This window comes from Rhinopithecus roxellana, chromosome 6 (genome assembly GCF_007565055.1).
Source record: "Rhinopithecus roxellana isolate Shanxi Qingling chromosome 6, ASM756505v1, whole genome shotgun sequence".
Lineage (NCBI taxonomy): Eukaryota > Metazoa > Chordata > Mammalia > Primates > Cercopithecidae > Rhinopithecus > Rhinopithecus roxellana.
In genome coordinates, this window is record NC_044554.1 from 87,636,786 (window position 1) to 87,647,081 (window position 10,296).

Below are 10,296 nucleotides of genomic sequence, written 5' to 3' on the forward strand. Positions count from 1 at the left end.
GAAATGAGATATTTGATAATAATGGTAGTTTCTATTGAAATGCAATAGCTAACATTTTTTATTTTGCCTAATACCTAATAATCTGGCTTCAAAATGTGTGTAACAACAGCAAAGCCATGGATCTCAATGATAAATAATAAAATCCAAATTCATAGTGAAAAAAATATCAAACCTCACTCAGTAACTGATGAAGAGCAATTGCCTGTGTATAGAAATTTTGGCCAAACTGATACATTTGAGCTTACATATTGGAGAAAAGTTGGAAATTAATGAATTAAGTAAGCATCCATGTATCAGATTAACTCCAAATAATGTAAGTATAAAACAATGCAAACATAATACAATAAATTAATGGAATAGAAGCATAAAGTAAAGAAATTAAAGTCAAAAGTGTTTCTCTAGTGTTCTGTATAAAAATTGATATTTAGAAAGGATATTTTAAAACAGAGAAGCTTCTAGATATTAATAAAGTAGATGAAATTGATTATAGTACTGATGCTAAAAAATGCATAATAAGAGATATGTGAATACTTTTATGGCAAGAAATGGAAAATGTATTTATTTATGTGACAAGACCAAATTTATGGGCAAAAAAATCTACTGGAACATATACAGAAACAAAGGAAACAACCCCCAAAACCACAAACTTTATAGTCCTATATCCATACAAAATTTAATTTTTAATTATAAACTTTTTATAAAGCAAGTTATAGACTCAGAATGCACCACTAGCAAATTCCAGTTATTTAAGGAAAAGACTATGAGAAAGAACAAATTTAAAGAAGAAAAATATAAAGAAATCTTCTACAAAATTTAAATTGGAGAATATTTCCCAACTAATTTTTGAGGTCAGCATAACATTGATACCAAGTCTTGGAAAATACACATAATAAAAGAAAACTATATGGCAATGTTTGTCATGAATAGAAAGGCAACATTTCCTTAGAAAAATATGGGGAAATTGAATATAATAAAATATAAAGTATTATATAATTCATCTTGGTTTCTTTTTTTCCCCAGAATTTAAGATTGGTAAAATATTTTTTAAACAACTCAATTGATTTAATTTTACATATTGTCCAAATTTTTAAAAAAACCTGTAATAAACAATAAATTTAGAAAAATATTTGATGAAATTCAATACTCATTAACAAGTTTAAAAAATACAGAAATAAACAGAACCTTTTAAATACTATATTTCTTCCCCCAAATGCAATGCAATTATACTCAATGATAAAATATTAAAAGCTTTTTCTCTGACATTTGTAATTAAAGTATAATTCTAGATAGCATCCTATCTATTCAGCTTTGTTCAAAATAAGACTTTTTGTAATCATGTAAACAAATGACTGTCCAGTCCCTCATCAACCTGTGTTCCTAGGTGGTCTCTGAATTTAACAAAAGCAACTAAGTCATTTTCTCTCTGTCACTGTCTCCATCTCTGTCTCTCTTTTTCTGTCTCTCTCTGTTTCCCTATCTCTCTCTCTCTCTGTTTGCCTATCTCTTTCTCTTTTTCTCATACTGACATCAGGAGGTACCTTCATTCCTAATTTAATGTCCTGAGAAAAGTATGGATAAACCCATCAGCCACATTTGTGGGTGGAGACTGGTTGGGGAAGGGAGGGATTTAAAAACGCTTTCTAGGAAGGTGAGAATGATTTGCTTTTCAACCAAAAAAAATTTTTAATTTTTTAGAAAAAAATGTTTTTCTAGAAAATCCAGTTTCCTGGTTATGTTATGCAGTTCACCTTGACCTAGCTCCCTCTCTCTAAAGCGCCATTTGTGATTGATTCCTATGGAAGCATCAATTGCAGGAGGGAAATGTCTCTGAAGGAAAATTAGGAATGGGTGCTCTTGCTTTTGCCTTAGCCAGTCTCATATCATTGGGTAAGTTCCTTTCCATTTCTGGGAGTCTTCTTTGGCACTGTAAAATGATGGGGCTGGGTCACATGACCTCAGAGCTTCCTTTCACTGTTGAAATTATATAGAGTTTGTATCTTCAAGTGTTGAAACTTATTTACTGTTCATAAAGGACTGTTGTAAGCACGAAGCTATTAGAGTTGCAGATGAAGTGTTCTGCTACAAAGCTAGCAAGTTAATAAGTGCCTCTAAGGCTTTGCTTCCGGACCTATGCTTTTTCTCTCAACTGAAAGAAACCTTAGTATTTCTATAATGTAAAACGAGGAAAAATAACACTATTAACAATTAAAACCATCCAAGATAAGAGTCACTCTCTCAAGCATTGTGTGTACGCTTTAACCTCCATTAAATTTCCCACTCTGAATGATCCAGATTCTTCAGAACAAACAAGGTGTGGATTCTCTGTGGCAAAAGCTGAGTGCAGCTTTGTCTTTTTTTCTCACAGGTGTATATGGAAGATGTCAATATGGTATGTGGGAAAAGCATGTATTTTTGAAGGCATACTTGGAGTTGAATTATATCAAGCAAGTTTTCTTAACTCAAAGTTAGTCAAATCCCAGAGTCTCACTTTTCTTATTGAAGAAATGGGCAAAATAGAAGCTCCTTCCAGCAGCTCTTTTTTCTAGAACAGAAGATAGTATATGAAAATGTTTCTGGGACCTATTAGGTGCTCACAAGTCACAATTTTATTGCTATTTTTAATCCTGAGGATTTCTTTCTGTCCTTGTTTCTTAAAAATCTTTCCTTTCCCAGCATTTTGTATACTTTTTTTTATATTAGTTGGGTAGGTTAAAAGGCTGAAATGAAACACATCACAGAATACAGTGGCTCAAATGTAATATACACTTGTTTGTTTCCCATGTAACTATCCAGGTAGGTCGGGGCAAGGCAGATGGGGTTTGGGTTGTACTTCTCCATGCAAGCCATTCAGGAACCCAAAGACAGAGCAGCCCAGCAATCTCCAGCAAAAGATTCCAGAGCCAGTCAGGCGCAGTGGCTCATGTCTATAATCCCAGCACTTTGGGAAGCTGTGGTGGGTGGATCACCTGAGGTCAGGAGTTCGAGACCATCCTGGCCAACATGGTGAAATCCCGTCCCTGCTAAAAATACAAAAATTAGCTGGGTGTGGTGGCAGGTGCCTGTAATCCCAGCTACTCAGGAGGCTGAGGCAGGAGAATCAGTTGAACCTAGGGGGCTGAGGTTACAGTGAGCCGAGATTGCACCACTGCACTCCAGGCTGGGTGGCAGAGTGAGACTGTCTCAAAAAAAGAACCCATTTGACTTCACTATTCCAGTGGGGAGAAAAGGAGAAGGAGCAAGGAAGCAAGGAAAAGCACTTATGGAAGGGGAATATTTTCCCCTTTGTTCCTGGGGAGATGTATCTACTCTGAGCAAGGGAGGCTGAGAAATGTAGTCCTGACGCAATCCTATGAAAGAATAAAGGGAGATGGAATTTGGATGGAGAGTAACGAGCTCCTTTCAGGAAATCCACACTGGCTGCTCCTCCCCACACAATAGACAACATGCTTCCTGATGTATTTGTTATGTCCAGACTATGCATGTTACTACACTTTGGAACACACTTCTAAACTAGTGTTTCTAAAAACATTTTGTATCTTTGTTTCCCATCTCTTGACCATCCAAAAGGATTATTAGTTTACACGTGAAATCCTAAATGTGGATCCTAGCGTTTAAGTCTCTCTCTGAAATAGTCTCATTGCATGGACTAGTGTTTCATTTTCCTCCCCTGCTCTTTCTTTGGGTCTGGATTGAGTTTGCATTCCTACTTATCTGCTATGGTCTGAGTGTTTGTACCTGCCCAAAATTCATATGTTGAAACCTAATTCTCAATGCAATAATATTAAACGGTGGGGTCTTTAGGATGTAATTAGGTTATGAGGGCTCAGTACTCACGAAGGGGATTTGTACCCTTGTAAAAGAGGCCTGAGAGAGCTTGTTTGCCCTTTGTACTGATGCCGGACAGGTGAACCCCAAAGTCAGGCTTAGCCTGCAAAGTTTCTTGGCTTTGCCCAATAAAGAATTCAAGGGCAAGCCAGAGGTAAACGAAAACAGCTTTATTGAAGCAGCAGTATTACAGCTCTGTGACTGCTTCTGCTGACTAGCGCTACTCTGTAGGCAAAGAGTAGCAGCTCAGGGCCATTGTGTAGTCATATTTATACCAACTTTTAATTGCATGTAGATTAAGGATTGGTTTATGTGGAAATTTCTAGGGAAAGGGTAATAACTTTTGGATCATAAAGCTGTTGTCATGAAAAGGGGTGGTAATTCCTGGGTGTTGCCATGGCAATGGTAGGTAAACTGATGTGGCACACTGATGGGTGTGACTTATGGAAAGCTGCTTCTGCCTCAGCCCTGTTTTAGCTAGTCCTCAGTCTGGTCCAGTGTCTGAGTCCCCACCTCTGGAGTTGAGTCCCCAACCTACCTCATCACCATGTGAGGACAGAGCCAGAAGTGCCATACAGCCCAGGAAACAGGCCCTCACCCGACCCTGAATCTGCCCATGCCTCGATCTTGGACTTCAAACCTCCAGAACTGGAATAGATTTCTGCTATTTATAAGCCACCCTGTCCATGGCATTTTGCTCTAGCAGCCTAAAGGGAATAAGATAAAGAATACATGATGGCCGGGCACGGTGGCTCAAGCCTGTAATCCCAGCACTTTGGGAGGCTGAGACGGGTGGATCACAAGGTCAGGAGATCAAGACCATCCTGGCTAACACTGTGAAACCCCGTCTCTACTAAAAAATACAAAAAACTAGCCGGGCGAGGTGGCGGGCGCCTGTAGTCCCAGCTACTCAGGAGGCTGAGGCAGGAGAATGGCGTGAACCCGGGAGGCGGAGCTTGCAGTGAGCTGAGATCTGGCCACTGCACTCCAGCCCCGGTGACAGAGTGAGACTCCGTCTCAAAAAAAAAAAAAAAAAAAGATAAAGAATACATGATTAAATTAATCCTGGTATGAGATGCATGACTGAAGAATGACTGAATTCCTAGCCATTACAAAGATGTATCTTCCAATCCTGTAAGTACAGTTCTTCAATTATGTTGTTTTTCTTTACAGCATTATTTATTTCTGCCTCTTGCTTGAGAGGGCAATAGAGGGTGGACCCCTGAAGTCAAATTGCAGGAAAATAACTGTCTCTGAGGTGACGTTCCATTATCAGGCCAAGCCTTCCACCTTTACACGCTCATTGAAAATCTTACATTTTGCCCAGGCAGGTCCTTGTCACTTAATCCTTGAAGTTACCAGCTCAGCTGGAATCTTCAGGGCTGGGCTCCCAGGCAGCCCTTCCCACTTCCACTGTCACCTGGCCTGGAATGGGACTTACTCTTGCCCTGCGCCACCTTCCCAATCCCACAGGCCAAATAAAATTTAAAAATAAAAATAAATAAAAAAGAAAATCTCATATTTTATTATAAAACATAAATGCATAATGGAGAGTGTAAAATTCACACATATTTTAAAGAATGCTCAAGGAGTAAAAAGGATGTGTTGTTTCTAGCTAGTTGTTTTGAGCCTGACACTTTCTATTCTTTTTTTTTTTTTCTTTTGAGACAATCTCACTCTGCCACCCAGGCTGGAGTTCAGTGGCATGATCTTAGCTCACTGCAACCTCTGCCTCTCAGATTCAAGCAATTCTTCTGCCTCAGCCTCCCAAGTAGCTGGGACTACAGGCATGCGCCACCATGCCCAGCTAATTTTTGTGTTTTTAGTAAAGATGGGGTTTTGCCATATTGGCCAAGCTGGTCTCGAACTCCTGACCTAGTGATCCACCCATCTCGGCCTCCCAAAGTGCTGAGATTAGAGCCGTGAGCCACTGCACCTGGCCAATTACTCTCTTCTAACGCTTCTTAGGAGAAAGGAGGGACGGAAGAGGATGGGAATGTCTGAGATGCAGGTGCAGGTAGACCTGGCTTGGAATTTTGGGTCTGCCCTCATTTTCAGTTAAATCTGTTAATTTCTCTGAAGCTGAATTTCTGTCAATTGATGCTAAGATACAGTGTGCCATAAGGGCATAACATGAGCTCATGTACATGGAAACAACTCCATAAATATTAGTACTTCTCTTCAAGTTCAAGTAAACTTCCCAACATGTCCCCAAACTTCTAATGTGCAATCCTCAGAAATGTTTCCCATGTTGTATATTTAAATTTTTTTACATGTATTGATTTAATTTTTATATATCTGTGCCATATAATTTGTGTATTTCATTGTGTACATTGCATATGGAAATTTTTTCTGCCATCACAGCCTTTACATATACGTAGATTGGTTTTTTTTCCTGCATTTGTGCTATAAATTCTCAGTGGGATTTGTGCTGTTGTCTTCTGTTTTACAGGTTTTGCTATTGATTACCAAACAATATAATTCCAAAATATTAATATTTAACATTAACTTTTTGGAATATCATAGGGACATTTATGCCTATAAACTTGGATATACGTGAGTGTTCTCAGAAGAAAATTTTGGATATGAAAGAGGGATGGAAGTATGAAAGCAATAAACTAAAAATCATTAACACTCAAATATAAGATAACACAAATAAGTAGTAGGTACTGAAAGAGCTAAAAACCCATGTACACAAATTCTAACTCCTTGAAAATAGGTTCACCTCACTTCTCTGTGTGTGTGTGTGTGTGTCACTCACACACATGCACACACACACACGCTCCTTTACCTCTCTAAATGTGTAAGTGATTAAGACTCATTAACTGGCCTACATGGGACGAAGCAGCATGTGATCCCAGTAATATGGAAGACCCGGGAAATCAGTTACCTTTCCTAAAAAAATAGCCTCCAATAGCTGCAACTGCAGAACTTAAGTCATCCCTTCACAGTCTGAACCTGACAGCTGTTGCTAAGCATTAGAGAACATTGCAGTGAACATTAGGATCCTTAATATTTAAGTTAATAGATCATGTCCTTGCTCATTGTTAACCTCTCTCTCTTTCCCCTTATTCACTTGTTTAAAAGTAGCTTAATTCTTTCTTTATGAACATTATGTTTTTACAGTATTAACCAACTGTCCGGAGCTGTGAGGCCCGGAAATTGCCGCGGCCTCTGTTGCTTAAGCTCCGCATTGCAGAGACAAGATGGTGCACCTCCTGGTTCTTCATCATCAACTTTTCCCGCATGCGCGAACTTTTCCTGCGCCCGCGTAGATAACTTCCCGCACCCGGGAAAGACTAAATCTACCGAACATGCGCCTGGTGACGTCTCTCATTATTCTCCTCCCCGCCTGCTCTGCCGCACTTCCTCTTTCTTACCAGCCTATATAAGCTGTATCAACGCCTTCAATAAACGAGACTTGATCAGGATACTGTCTTGTCTCCATTTCTTGTGTCTCTTGTCTCTCTAAATTCCCACCCCCTCCTCCAAGGTCTGTGTTAATGATCCCGCTGGACAGGACAAACTACTGTAATTTTTTGCATTTTTGGCCTGACTTCTACTCTCACCCCAATTTCTGCAGAGGCATCCATTTGTCCCTGAAAAGAGAGATTCTATGATGGTCTTTTGATGTTTCAGTGTGACCAGGCTACAGTCACCAGTTATTTAATCCGTCAGTAATGCAGGTTTTGTCTTGAAGACATTTTATAGATGTGATTGAAGTTATAGTCCATAATCAGTTGACTTACAGTAAGGGAGGCTAGATAACATGGTGAGCCTGATTCATTAAGTTGAGAACCTTAAAAGCAGGGCTGATGCTTTTCTGAGAGAAGGAATTCTGTCTGTGGACAGCAGCTTTAGCCTACTCTTACTGACAGTCTGCTCTAAAGATTTTGAAGCTGCTTCGCCAGTTTCTTGTAATAAATCGCTTAATATATATCTCCTTCTGATTCTGTTTTTCTGGTCAAACCCTGATGGATGCAGATCTCATAGGAGAAATGCAAAGAGAGGCATCGTTCCTCAAGTTCTGATACTCTGATTTTTTTTCGATCTGCGGTAAGACAATAAATTCAGAGAGGTTCTTTAAAGACGAAAGAGTTGAAAAATTGGTCTCAGTAATGACAATAACCAAGTTTGGAGATAATTCAGGATATAACTTTGGGCAATATTTCTCAATTCTAAGATGTCTATACTCTTGGCCTTTTTAGAATTTACTTCCTGATTAGTAGCTCTAGATTTTGTGTCAAGATTCTACATTCCTTACTAATGTGCCTGTGGTTTGGAAATTGCTGCCACCCTGACCACACTTCCAATAGCAAGGACATAAAGGAAATTGTGTGGTCAAAGAAAGTATTCTAGACTGTCTTCCTTGGGTTCAAGTCTTCAGTGGTGGTAATGCGTTAATTAGGCTGACAGAAAAGATGAAGGCAGGCAGTTGTGTCCAGTTCACACACGGAATCCCTGAAAAAGTCTTGCATTATTGCAATGCAATAGAACATCCTTGGCAAAGAGAAGGCTGGGAGCTAAGCTAGATGCAGGAACCTGGATTGAAAGCATTCTTAGATTGAATCACAGTTCATCCAAGAGTACTAGGTTCTCTGAGAACCTTTCTGAAAGGTTACAGAGATACTGAAAGCTTAGATAAACTTACTGACTTCTGGAAGCAAGGTCCAGAAGCTTTGGCACTGTGGTAGATGTCAGGAACCTCAGACTCCAGTGATAAATGAAAGCACATCACTTTGTCTAGAGAGACAGGAGCAATAACATCTCAGTGATCATCCATCAGGATGAGATTCAACCTGCACCCAATACGAGTAGATACGAGACATTCCCTACAAGCTTACACAGATAAGGGAGGCCTCACCCAACATGCCATCCTGAAGAACAGCCAGGGAATAGGAAGAAAATATAAATCTATGAATATTTCCATCATCATTAAGATTTCTCCCAATCACAAAAACTTATGACATAATTCTACATGGGTAAGAAAAAGAGGTGAATTTAAATGATTAATGGGAGTGTTATTGGTTTTATAGCTCGGGGTATTATGGGTTAAATCTTCTGTAGGCATTGGCTCATAATTCTAATCAGTATTTATTACTTTATTTCATGGAAAAGTATAAACTAATGATAAAAAGTGAAATGTTGGAACTCAGCCTAATAATAAATTAGACATTGAATTAGCAGCATTACTCAACCTAGAGCTTTAAGTTGATTCAAACTAGAGTTCTGCTTCTGTCAATGGAAAACTTGATTATTTTGTAAGACCCCTTGTGTTGAAAACAAATAGCAAATTTGGATAAAATGGCATACAAGAAAATGCGTTTGGAGTTTCTAAGACAGTGAGGAACGAAAAGCTCAGGATCTAGGGGAGATGGGAAGACCATAGTTATGCCTGCTATTGGTAGTCTCTTGTCTCTTTGAAGCAGCTGTCTACTCTGAATGTGCTGTCTGAGAGGCTCAGAAACTTAGTGGAATTTTACAGAGATTCACTTAGCAGGGAAAACAAAGACTCAAGTTTGTTGCTGTTAAAAGAAAAACCTTAGCCAAATTAAATTTTACAGAGTTTAATTGAGCAAACAATGATTGGTGAATCGGGCAAGCCTCCAGTGTAGGCTCAGAGAGGCTCCAGCACAGCCACGTGGTAGAAGATTTGTGGACAGAAATAGGAAAATGATGTACAGAAAAAAATGGAAGTGAGGTACAGCAACAACCAGATTGGTTACAGCTCAACGTTTGCCCTATTCGAACATGGTTTGAACAGTTGGCACCCTTTGGCCAAATTCAGTAATTGGCACAAGAGTAGGTTACAGTCTGTTTACACCTCCATTTAGGATATGGTTTACTATGTACAGAGAAACCTTTAGGCTAAACGTAAAACATGTAAGGAGACAGCTTTAGGCTAAATTTGATTTAACAGAGCCGATCCAGGAAAAGAAGTCCTGGTAAATACCCAGGGTTTGATTCTAAGTTGCCAAGTGATCAGGAAATACACCAATAGGCCTAATATAACCAACACTATATTACAATTCTAAATCTTTAGGTACATAATAATGTGGTCTCAAATTAAATAAAACAAAACAACAGAATAAAAAGGAAAATATGTAATATAATTTTTCCAAGGGTTTTAATATCTGATAACTAACAGAACAGTAACCGATAGAACAACCAGATAAAGCGATCAATAACCATATAGAAAAGTTGGACAAAATAAAGAACTGCACTACTAGACCTAAATGGAACACTAATATCCAAAACTTCCGGATATGATTTCTAAGTACATCTGGCATGGTTACTGAAGTCGACTATGTACTGTGCCATAAAACAAATATAAGATTAATTTGGTCTATCCCTTCTGGAAAGTAATCTATTCACCTCTTTTAAGAACTTTAATGTATTCTCATTTTTTAATAGTAAGTTATTTTTGCTAAGACTATAATAAGAGATGAATAATTTTTTTTCCCATATTTG